The 13,460-nt window shown below is 34.8% G+C and overlaps 1 pseudogene; it reads right to left on the minus strand.

Annotated features, from left to right (window-relative positions):
* Positions 1–1,437: 1,437 nt before the first annotated feature.
* On the minus strand, positions 1,438–3,676 carry LOC140523980 (tubulin alpha-1C chain pseudogene; annotated as a pseudogene).
* Positions 3,677–13,460: the final 9,784 nt, after the last annotated feature.

Genomic DNA, 13,460 nt, shown 5'->3' on the forward strand with positions numbered 1-13,460 from the left:
TTTTCTTAAAACCAACTGTTATTATTACTTATTAGTTCAACGATTTTTTTAACTTTCAACTTTATTAATTTCCTCTTTGATTTTTAGGATTTCTATTTTAGTGTTTTATTGAGTGGGGGGTTCATTTGTTTTTTTTAGGGTTTTTTTCTTTTTTAGTTTCATTCTCAATTCATTGATCAGTTCTTTTTTTCTTTCAATGATGTACTCATTTAGAGATCTGAGTTTTTCCCTTAGTTCTGTTTTGGCTACATCCCACAAATTTTGGAATATTGTTATTCTTTTTAATGAAATTTTAATTGTTTCTATGATTTATTCTTTGACCCACTCATTCTTAGCATTAGATTATTTCATATTCAATTAATTTTTAATTTATGTTTCCATAGCCCTTTTTTGAATACAATGTAATTTTATTACATCATCTGAAAATGATGAATTTAATATTTCCACTTTTCTGCATTTGGTTATGAGATTTTTATGCTCTAATACACAGTAAATTTTTTAAAGATGATATTACAGCTGAGAAAATGGTTTTAGATGTATACTACTTAGAATTTTTAGAAAAGCACTGCTTTTGCCCATGCTTTCTGTGTTGTATTTCGTCAGACTTTTTCCATATCTATTGATATAATCATTTTTATTCATTTTGTTATTGATAACATCAGTAATGCTTGACAATCCTCTATTACATCAAATTCTAATTTGTTCACTTGAAAGGTTATACTCTGTTTTGATGGGTAGGTACTTCTGGGTTTCAATCCCAGTTTTTTTCCTCTATGGGATATTAATTTCCAAGTCTTGCACTCTTTTATTCTGTTAATTATTAAATCTTGTGTGATCCTGACTTTGGTTCCTCAGTTTTGGAATGATTATATTCTGGTTGCTATAAGTACTTTCTTTCAGACTTCTGAAGTCTGAAATGTGGCTATAATATTCCTGGGAGTTTTCATTTGGGGATCTTTCAAGTGATTATCAGTAGATTCTTTTAATTTCTATTTTACCCTACGATTCTAGGACATTAAAGGAGTTTTCTTTGAAAATTTCTTCAAATATGTTATGTAGGCTCTTACTTTGGTCCTGGATTTCAGGTAATCCAATATTCTTTAATTATCTCTCCTTAATCTATATTCTAGGTCAGTTGTTTTCCCCAATTACATTTCACAATTTATTCTATTTTTTCATTCTTTAGATTTTTTAAATTAAATTGTTTTGTTTTCAGTGTTTGACAATCACCTCCATATATCTTAGATTTTTCCCCTCCCTCTCCCTCATTACTCTTCTCTCTCCCCACTCCCTCTCTGAGATGGCATACAATCTTATATAGGTTCTACACTTGCATTCCTATTAAATACATGTTGCAAAGAAGAATCAAAATGTCATTCTTTTGATTTTTAAAAATTGTTTTTTAATAGCTCATGGAATCAGCTTCATTTGCCCAATTCTAATTTTTTTTGCAAGTATCATACCTTTATTGACATTTAATGATCACAGAGGATATTTTCACAGAGCAGAGAAAAAGACAGACTTAGGATAAAGAAAAAAATAACATACAAATTTAATATTCCTCACCTTCATCTTCCCCATCAGCACTGTCTGTTCCAACTTCCCCATAATCTTTCTCCAAGGCATCCATGTGCTCTTGTGCCTCAGAGAACTCTCATTCCTCCATGCCCTCTCCCACCTACCAATAGACAGAGGCACATTTGGCATACATCAGATCGTATTTGTGGTCCAGGTGAGTCCAAGCCTCAGCAACAGCTGTAGTGTTGCTCAACATGCACACAGCCCACTGTACCTTGGCCAGCTCACCACCAGGAACTACAGTGAGAGGCTGGTAATTGATACCAACCTTGAAGCCAGTTGGGCACCAATCCAAAAAATGGATGCTGAGCTTTGTCTTGATAGTGGCAATAGCAACATTGACATCTTTGGGAACTATATCACCAATGGTAGAGCAGGTAACAAGCTATTTATTTACCATAACGAGGGACACATTTTATCATCAGGTTGACAGGCTCAAAATAAGCATTGGTGATCTCTGCTACAGTCAGCTGCTCATGGTAGGCTTTCTCAGCAGAGATGACTTGGGCATATGTGACCAGAGGGAAATGAATATGGGGATAGGGCACCAAGCTGGTCTGGAATTCTGTCAGATCAACATTGGGGGCACCATCAAATCAGAGAGAAGCAGTGCTGGGGGACACAATTTGACTAATAAGGTGATTCAGATTAGTATAGGTTGGGCATTAAATGTCAAGTTTTCTGTGACAGATATCAAGGAGTGCCTTATTGTCTACCATGAAGGCACAATCAGAGTGCTCCAGGGTGGTGTGAGTGATTAGATTGGAGTTGTAGGGCTCCACTACAGCTGTTGAGACCTGAGGGCTGGGTAAATGGAGAACTCCAGCTTGGACTTCTTGCCATAGTCAATGAACAGACGTTCCATCAGCAGAGAGATGAAACCAGAGCAAGTCCCACCACCAAAGCTCTGGAAAACCAAGAAACCTTGAAGAAACCATTATCAGCAAGTTTATGAGTTCTGGGGAGAACAATGTCAATTATTTCTTTGCCAATGGTATAGTGTCCGTGGGCATAGTTATTGGCAGCATCTCCCTTGCCAGTGATCAGCTCCTCAGAATGGAAAAGCTGGCAGTAGGTTCCAGTTCGAACTTCATCAATAACAGTTGCTTCCAGGTCTACAAACACAGCATGGGGAACATGCTTGCCAGCCCCAGTTTCACTAAAGAAGGTGTTGAAAGAGTCATCTCTACCCCCAAGAATCTTGTCATTTGGCATCTGCCCATCAGACTGGATACCATGTTCCAGGCAGTACAGCTCCCAACAGGCATTACCAATCTGGATACCAGCCTGGCCAACGTGGATAGAGATGCACTCATGCATGATAAAAGTGTTCAGGGGTCTGCTGTGCTAAGAAGAAATAGAAAAGAAAGCAACAAAAGTTTCTCATTGACCAACCATCTCCAGGAGAAAAGTTAGTGAGCCCAATTCTAATTTTTAAGGAATTATTTTCTTCAGTCAGTTTTTTAACCTCTTTTTCCATTTAGCCATTCTGCTTTTTAAGGAATTACTTTCTTCAGTGAAGTTCTATACCGCTTTTTCCATTTGGTCAATTCTATTTTTAAGATGTCATTTAGTATATCTTTAAGGCCTCTTTTACAAAACTTTTCATACTTTCCTTCCTCACTCTCATTTCTCTACTAATCTTTTCCCCTCTAACTTTCTTATTTGACTCTGAAAATCATTTTTAGCTATTCTAGGAATTTTCATTGGGTTTGTGTCCAATTCATACTTTTTTTTGACATTTTGCTTGTAACTGTTTTGACTTCATTGTCTTTTGAATTTGTATCTTGATCTTCATTGTTTCCATGGTAGATTTTAATGGTAAAGATCTTTCTTTCTGTTTCTTTCTTTTTTTGTTGTTTGCTCGTTTTTCCAGCCTAATTTTTATGTCAAACTTTATGTTAAATTTGGTTCTGTTCCCAGAATGAGGGGCGGGGGGTGAGGGAGAGGCACTCTCTCAATCTTAGGCTTCTTTTGCATTACTGTTTTTGAGCTAATTTGAAGGCTTTGGAAGTTTTGGGCACTTCCAAGGTAGTGTGTGTGTGATGTGTGGTCACTGCTCTTCTGGTCTACACTGTGGTCTTATAGAGGAAGGGCCCCTAACTGTTTGGGGTTACAATTGTTACTGCTCCTTAGGGCCCCTGATCCCTTGCAACAGGAAACTACACTGTTTCTCAGGGTCTCTTCTCCCCTGAGATTGGAAATGTTACTGATCCTCAGTAGTCCTACTCACTTAGGACCAGAGGTGATACTCTTCCTTAGGGTCTCTAATTCCTTATGACTAAATGTGATACTGCTTCTCGCAGTTTCCACTCCATCTTGCTCTTCTCTCCCCTTGTGTTTTCACTCAAGAGTGGTTATAAGCATAAATTTTCCAAATAGCAGCTGGCCTGCATTCCAGTGCTACCACAAGCATCTTCTGCAATCCCTTTTTCACCAGTTTTCAGGTCTCCTTACCATCTCTGGCTTTAGAGCTCCCAAAGCTGTTGCTGTTGCTTTTGTTGCCACCACCTGGATCCATTACTAGTGTTTCATTTATGTGAGCTACAGGCCAGCCTCTATCCCTTCTTTATAGATATCTCTTCCTACCAGCTAAGTTGTCTTGGGTTGAAAAAGTATTTTGTTTTGAACTATTTTTGGCTCTCACACTCCAGCATTGTTTGGGTGAGTGCTTCCTCTATTCCATCATCTTGGCTCTGCCACCTAGAAGACTTCATTTTAAAATTTCATCTTTATTTTGAACTTTATTGTCATCAAAAAACACAAACCTTTCACGATGCAAAAGAGAAATAAGTCACTATAATAAACTGTGGACAATTTTTATGTCAAGTTTTAAAAGATTATAAAAGTCCTTCCAATATTTTTCTAAATAGGGTTCTTATCAAGGATTGCAGGGACCTCATTTCAGGAGGTCCATGAAATTGGAATTTAAAAATGCATCTTTATTTCAATGTTATTGATTTACTTTGGAATCATATGCTTATTTTTATGCATTTTAAAGAATTATTCTGAGAATGGCAGCATAAGCTTCACTTGATTGCCAAAGGGATCCATAACGCATATAAACTGTTAAGAACATCTCTTCCTTAAATCATCATATAAATAACAGCAAATGAATAAATACAAGTCAATTATAGTTATAGACTACAATTTATTCATCCATTCCTCAAATGATAGACACAAGTTTTGTTTCTACTTATTTGCTACAATGAAAAATATTACTATAAAGATTCATTTTATATGGTTCTTCCTTTGTCCTTAACCTCATGAGGATGCAGAGCTAACAAGTGTTACTGAATTCTTTGACCCAGTGTACAGTTTAGTAACTTAAAAAAAATAACTCCAAATTGTTTCCCAGAGGGCTAGAACCAAATCATATCTTTATCCCAGTGTGATTGATTGTTATATCTGTCCTCTGAGAAGTTTTCCAATAACTGTTATTTTCTTCCTTTTCCCCCTTTGCCAATCTTATGTGGGGGTGGAGAGTCTTGAATGTATATTTTTTATTGTTAGAGATTTGAACATGTTTCATCAATTTGATGACAGCTTTCATTTTTTTTCATTTAAGAACTGTTCATATCTTTTAACCATGTTTTTATGGGGTGAATGGCTCTTATTCTTATTGAAGCAATTTGTTATGTTTCTTAGATATTAGATCTTTTTCAGATACATTTTCTTGGAAGATTTGTTTGCAATTATTTAACTTCTGAGTTTAATTATAATTATTTTTGCTTCAGTAAAATGTATTCAATTTTATATAATTTAAAATGTTGCTTTTCATGACTATGTCTTCCTAGTTTAGGTAAGAATTTTCCCATTGAGGAAAGTTGAGGAAAGTGTCTTCTTATATTTTCCTCTTTTTTAGTTTTAATGATATGACCTGTTATACTTAGATTATGTATTCCTTTGCAGTTGATTTTGGTATATAATGTAAAATAATTTAAACTTATTTACTTTCAGACTATTTCCAAATATTCCTAGCCTAGTGCTGGTATCCTCGGGCTTATCAAATATAAAACTACAGTCTTCAATTGATACATGGTCTTGTTCACCTAATCTTTCTCATCAATCAACTTTTCTGTATATATTTTTTAAAACCAGTAACAAATCATTTTAATTATTGCTTCCTTTTAGAATAATTTGAGACGTGATACCATTTGGCTCCCTTCTTTCCAACTTTTATGCAGTATTTGCCTTGAAATTTTTGACTTTTTCTTTCTCTAGATGAATGTTATTTTTTGCACAGATTTATAAGATAATATCATATTAATTTGGTATACAACTAATTCATGATGTACTGTGATTATTTTACATTTTCCTGTGCCAACAAAAATAAATCATAACTCTCCAAATATTTAGGTCTGCCTTTATTTCTATAACGGTTGTTTGTCTGTTTTACTCATAAAAGTCTTTAGAGGGTCTTCCAAGGTAGACTACCAAGTATTTTATATACTCTGAAGTTGTTTGGAAAGTTTTTTTTTCTCTTCTGTGTTTTATGGTTAATATACATAAGTTTCCATGAGTGTACATTATACTCTGAAAATGTACTCTTTATTAATTATTTCAATTAATCTTTCCTGAACATTTAGTAAGAATGGCAGTTTGGCTTCCTTTTCTGCCCATGCTTATTACCTTAATTTCTCTTTCTTATCTTGTAACAATACCTAGAAGTTTTAGAACTATACCTCATAATAATCCTTTTTACCCAATATATTAATGGAAAGGCCTTTAACTCACTACATAAGTGTATAATAAATGCTTATGGACTGACTCAGATTTAGGGAAACAATAACTATAAAGTCTGGCAATTGCTTCTATTAGTACTACAGTAACAGTTACTAAATTTCAGAAAGTATAGTACCTACCACCAAAATTCTTGTCACTGTCAAACAAGTCAACATGAAAACCAAACATCAGATAAATTTTATTAGTTTAAATGACTTTAAAGAAGAAGAATTGACATCTTCTTTGCCATGGCACCCAAAGGACCATGAAAATTTTCCAAATCTCTCTCTCTCTTTCTCTCTCTTTACATATATATATATATATATATATAAAATATACATATATACAAAATAGTATTTTATTTTTTCCAATTATATGTAAACATAGTTATCAACACTCATTTTTAAATAAAATTTTGAGTTCTATATTTTTCTTCTTCTCTCTTTCCCATGTTCCCTCCCAAGACTGCCAGCAAGTGATCTGAGATAGGTTATACGTATGCAATCATGTAAACATTTCTACACTAGTCACATTGAAAAGAAGAAACAGAACAAAAGTGAAAACACCACAAAAAACAAAAACTAAAATGAAAATAATGTGCTTTGACATGCATTCAGACTCCATGGTTTTTTCTCTGGATGTGGATAGTATTTTTCATTACAAGTCTTTTAGAATTGTCTTGAATCATTGTTTTGCAGAGAAGAACTAAGTCAATTGTAGCTGATCACACAATGTTGCTGTTACTGTGCACAATGTTTTCTTGGTTCTGCTCATATTATCAGTTCATGTAAGTCCAGGTTTTTCTGAAATCTACCTGCTCATATTGTTCTTTAGGACAATAGTATTTCTTTATATTCATATACCACAAATTGTTCAGCTAATCCCCAATATATTGGCATCCCCTCAATTTCAAATTCTTTGCTACCACATAAACAGATTGTATAAATATTTTTGTATATATGGGGCCTTTTCCCTTTGTTATGATATCTTTGGAATACAGGCCTAGTAGTGATATTGCTGGATCAAAAGATGTGCACAATTTGAAGGCCCCTTTTCCACATCTTCTCCAACATTTATGATTTTTCTTTTCAGTCATATAAACCCATCTCATAGGTGTGAGGTGGTACCTTAAAGTTCTTTATCCCCATTACTTATAATGCTTCCTGATGGTTTTATATAGATATTGCGTATCTTTGTTAGGTGAGCTTCATTTATTCCTATGTTCTCTAGTGTTTTTAATAGAAGTAAGTGCTGTATTTTGTCATCTGCATCTATTGAGTAATTCATATGATTTCTATTGCGTTTTGTTATTAATATGGTTAATTATGCTGATAGTTTTCCTAATATTGAACTAGCTCTGCATACCTAGCAGAAATCCTGCCTGTATTATCCTAATGATAAATTGCTATAATCTCTTTGCTAGTATTTTATTTAAAATGTTTACATAATTTTTGATTAGGGAAATTGAGTTGTAATTTTCTTTCTCTGTTTTGGCTCTTCCTATTTTAAGTATCAGCACCATTGAGTTTGTGTTTTGATCTTTCATGTTGCCATGGTAGCTTTTTATGGGGCAAGGCTTTTTTCTGTTTCTTATTGATTTCATATTCCAAATCCTCAAATCCATCAAAGTAGAAGCTGATAAATCCTGTGTAATCCTGACTGTGGATCCTTGATGTTTGAGTAGTTTCTTTCTGATTGATTGAATTATTTTCTCCTTGACCTGATAGTTCTGGAATTTGGTTATAATATTCCTTGGAGTTTTCATTTTGGGAACTCTTTTAGCAGGTGGTCAGTGGATTGCTTCAATGACTATTTTACTCTCTGGTTCAGGAAACCAGGGGAATATTTCTTGATAACTTCTTGAAAGAAACTGTGCAGGTTTTTTTTTTTATCATCACTTTCAAGTAGTTCAATAATTTTTAAATTGCATCTCCTAAATATATTTTCCAGGTCAGTTGTTTTTCTAATGAATTTTTTTCTATTTTTTCATTCTTTTGATTTTGTTTGATTGATTCTTGATGTCCCATAAAGTCATTAGCTTTTTCTTCACAAGTTCTAATTTTAAAAAGTATTGTTTTCTTCAATAAACTTTTGTACCTCCTTTTGTATTTGGCCAATTCTACTCTCAAAGGAGTTGATTTCCTCAGTGAATTTTTCCTCCAACTTGGTAAATTCTAATTTTTGAGGAGTTGTTTTATTCAGTCAATTTTTGTGCTTTATCCCCAATGCTTTTTCTTCATAATTCTCTTGCATAATTCTAATTCTTTTTCTCAATTTTTATTCTACCGCTCTTATTGGATTTTAAAAATCATTGTTTGAGCTCTTCTAAGAGGACTTTTTGGACTTGAGATCAATTCATATTCTCCTTTGAGACTTTACATATTATAAAAATATATATATATTTTTAACATCATTATCCCCTTCTGAGTTTATTTTTGAATCTTCCCTGTCACCATTGTAGCTTTCTATAGTCAGCGATCTTTGCTATTCCTCATTTTTAAAGTTGAGCTCCAGTCCTGTGGTACAGGAGGCACTATCCTGAACTTCTTGCACTTAGCACCAGGGGTCTGTTCACTGATTTTTGCACTGTCAGCATTAGAACCGGAGGCTTGCCCATTATGTTATGGTGGACTGGTTTAATTATACCAAGGGTGCCCTGGGTTCTGGGTCTGGCAGTTTGCCTGCTGCACTGGGGTTGAAGGCCTCACAAATAGCCTGTTTGGCTAGGATGATGGATCTTTGGGTTCGGATCTGTACTGTGGCTAAGACCCTCCAACTGGCTTGCCCCTACACCTCCTATGCAGGGCTGTACTCCCCTTTTACCAAATTGAGGCAGAATTTCCTGAAGTTCATCTAAGTTATCTTGGGCTATAAAATTGTGTCAGTCTATATTTTTGTAGAATCTGTTACTCCAGAGTTCTTTTAGAGGCTTGATTTAACATTGTTACCAAGGGAAAAGGGGGAGAGATCAGGCAACTTCCTGGCTTCTTTTAGTGATCTTGACTCTGACCTTTCATGCATTTAAAAAATTCTATTTATTTTAAGTTTTCAAAATTCACTTCCACAAAATTTTGAATTTCAAATTTTCTCCCCACCTGCCTCATCCCATCACCCCAGGACACCATGTATTCTGATTACCTTTTTATAAAATATGGCCTCCCTTCTGTCAGTCCTTCCCCCCCCCCCCCAGCCTTATCCCCTTCCCTTCTATTTTCCTGTAAGGTAAAATAGATTTCTATATACCATTGCCTATGTATCTTATTTCCTATTTGCATGTAAAAACAGTTTTGAACAGTCATTTGAGTTCCACATTCTCTTCCTTCCCCCCTCCCCATCCAGCTTCATTGAGGAGTAAAGCAATTCAATATGGATTTTCCATGTGTAGTAATGTAAAACACATACATACCATTCAGATTGTGAAATACTAACTATATTTCCCTCTATCCTGTCCCACCCTCTATTTATTCTACTCTCTCCTTTGACCTGTCCCTGTATCAAAGTGTTTGCTTCTGATTAGCACTTACCCCAATCTGCTGTCCCTTTTATTATCCCCGTCTCTTATTTCCTTTCCCCCACTTTCCTGGAGAGTAAAATAAAGTTCCACAGCCAATTGAGTGTGTATGTTATTCCCTCCTGAAGCTAAATTCAATGAAAATAAGACTCACTTATTCCCTCTCACCTTATTCCTCTTTGTCTCCATTGTAAAAGTTCTTTCTTGCCCCTTCTATGTGACATGATTACTACATTCTACCCCTTCTTTTCTCTTTTTCCTAGTATATTCTTCTCAACACTTTATTTTCTTTTTTAGATATCATCCTTTCATATTCAGCTCATATATATAATATACGTATATATATATAATTATATATGTATGTGTATGTATATTTGCACACATGCATACACACATACACAAGCATATAGATAGATAGATAGATAGATAGATAGATATACCTATATACTTACATATACATACATACACACATTCCTCCAACTATCCTAATACTGAGAAAATTCTCACGAGTTACAAATATCATCTTTCCATGTAGGAATGTAAAGAGTTCAACTTTAGTAAGTCTCTTATGATTTCTCTTTGCTTTTCATTCTCCTCTTGATTCTTGTATTTGAAAGTCAAATTTTCTATTTAGCTGTGGTCTTTTCAACAAGAATACTTGGATATTCTCTATTTCACTGAAGTTCCATTTTTTCCCTGAAGTATTATACTAAGTTTTTCTGGGTAGGTGATTCTTGGCTTTAATCCCATCTCCTCTGACCTCTGGAAAATCATATTCCAAGCCCTCCAGTCCTTTAATGTAGAAGCTGTTAAATCTTGTGTTATACTGATTATGTTTCCACAAAACTAAAATTGTTTCTTTCTGGCTGCTTGCAATATTTTTTCCTTGACCTGGGAACTCTGGAATTTGGATACAATATTCCTAGGAGTTTTCCTTTTGGGATCACTTTCAGGAGGTGGTCAGTGGATTCTTTCCATTTCTATTTTATGTTTTTATTCTAGACTATCAGGACAGTTTTCCTTGATAATTTCTTGAAAGATGATGTTCAGGATCTTTTTTTGATCATGACTTTCAGGTAGTCTAATAATTTTTAAAATATATCTCCTAGATCCATTTTCCAAGTAACTGTTTTTCCAATGAGATACTTCACATTCTCTTCGTTTTTATTTTTTTGGTTTTGTTGTATAATTTTTTAGTTTCTTCTAAAGTCATTAGCTTCCATTTGCTCCATTCTAATTTTGAAGGAATTATTTTCTTCAGTGAGCTTTTGGACCTCCTTTTACATTTGACCCATTCTGCTTTTTAATGCATTCTTCTCCTCATCGGCTTCTTGGAACCCTCTTTGCCGTTTGAGTTAGTCTAATTTTAAACCTATTTTCTTCAGCAATCTTGGGGGTTTTCTTTAGCAACCTGTTTACTCATTTTTCCTGATTCTCTTACATCACTGTCACTTCTCTTTCCAATTTTTTCTCTACTTTTCTTACTTGATTTTCAAAATTCTTTTTGACCTCTTCCATTGCCTAAGACCAATTCATATTTTCTTGGAGACTTTGGACACAGGAGTTTTTACTTTGTTGTTTTCTTCTGGTTGTATGTTTTATCTTCCTCATCACCAGTGACCTAATAAAATACCTTTCCATCAAGGATATAAGTATCTATAATCTGTTTCTTTTTCCCCATTTGCTCATTTTTCCAGCCAGTTACTTGACTTTTGAGTTCTTTGTTAAATGGAAGGCTCTAGAAGCAATTGCTACTTCAGTAGTGACTGGTGCTGCCCTGTACCTGGAGCTAGGGCTGGGGCTGGGGCTGAACCACACTCCCCTCTCAGTCAGGTGAGAGACCCTTCTCACTGACCTTCAAAGCTGTCTTTGGCATTTGTGGGTTGAGAAGTCTGGAAACTGCAGCAGCCACCAGTGATTCAGTCCCCTATAGCCTGCTCCAGCTCTATCTGTGCCAGCATGGCCCACATCAAACTGCACTTCACTCTCAGCCTAGTGTGATAGACACTTCTTGTTAAACTTCCAGATTGTTTTGGAGTAGAAATTTGCCTTGATCTGTCATTTTGTGGTTTCTGCTTCTCTAGAATTTGTTTAGAGTAATTTTTTGCAGGTTTTTTTGAGAGTTTTGGGAAGAGAGTTCCAGTAGGTCCCTGCTTCAACTCCACCATCTCAGTTCCACTTCCCCCTTTTATGCATTGTTGAAGAAATCATTCATGCATATTGTCTCCCCTATTGGAATATAAACTTCTTGAGATCAAGTATTGGTTTGCTTTTCTCTTTGTATTTCTAGCATGGAGATATGCATATGGTAAGTGCTTAATAAATGTTTTGTTCATTCATTCAGTTTTTGTGTATTAGGCTGCCATAAGCTATTCATTACTCCTGAGCAGAGAAGCTCCAAACAGTACCCTTGATTGCTTCCTCTCTCTGACCTTCGCTAAATGATCTCTTTCCTGAGACCTTCAGTGATTCAGCTACATACATTAAATCGAAAATCTAGCACTGATGTTGCCTTCCTTGTATAAGTCCCATTCAGAACCTTACTCTGATCTTTGCCTACTTTTTAATGTTTCATCAATATTGTTTCATTTCTTCTCTCTTTTTTTTATTTTATTATTACATTTGGCATCTCCTCTGGTTATCCTTTTCCTAATAGTCATCTCTTGCAACAAAAGTAGAGAGAAAAAAATATTACATTTTGATGGTCATGTTTATAGCTGCATGCTTCAATTTGTACCTATATTTCATCACTTCTCCAGCAAGAAGTTTGATGGATGCTCAAGTTACTCATTAAATTACTCATCAGCAATCTTATCACTCTCCTTAACCATAAACCAGTAGTTTAAAAATGTCAATTATAAAATATAGAGCTCATAAGCACAGCATTACAAATGTGGTCCAGCTAGAAGAGGCCCGCATTCTTACATGGGTATTTACTCTTTTCAATTTATGATTACATTAGATTTATTGAAAACTTTACTTTGGGAACCCTGATCTCTAATGGTTCAATTTTCTCCCTATCTTGCCTGTAATTAGGTCAATTTACTACTCCTAGACCATTTTCAAATCATATGTTTTGTTCATCCTTCTCCTACTGCACCCTAGTTCTGTATGATGTCTTGTCTTCTTCCATTAGAGAGAGAAGTCCTTGAGGACAGTAGCTATCCAGTTTTCTTGCACAGGATGACCCAAATGTTTACTGCAGTATTTTAAAATTATTTTTGTTACATTTAAAGTTCTGAACTTTTTCTCTCCCTCCCTCTCCATTCCTCACTAAAGGACACCATTTGACCCTGGCTTCTAAATATATGCAAACATGCTATGTACACTTCTATTTCTTAATTCTTTTCTAGAAGTAGATAGCATCTTCCTTCATAGGTTCTTTATAGTTGATTTGACTATTCTCAGACTGCTTGGTTGTGCTCAGAATAAGTTGATTGTTCACAACTATTGTTTCAACAATATTGCAGTTATTGTATGCAGTGTTCCTTTGTTTCCACTCATTTCACTATTTGTTATTTCAAGCAAGTCTTTCCATGTTATTTTTCTAAAATCAACCAGCTCATCATTTCTTAGAGAACAGTAATGTTCCATCACAATCATATACCAAAACTTGTTTAGTCATTTCTCAATTGATAGGCATCCC

The sequence above is a fragment of the Notamacropus eugenii genome, chromosome 2, assembly GCF_028372415.1.
Source record: "Notamacropus eugenii isolate mMacEug1 chromosome 2, mMacEug1.pri_v2, whole genome shotgun sequence".
Lineage (NCBI taxonomy): Eukaryota > Metazoa > Chordata > Mammalia > Diprotodontia > Macropodidae > Notamacropus > Notamacropus eugenii.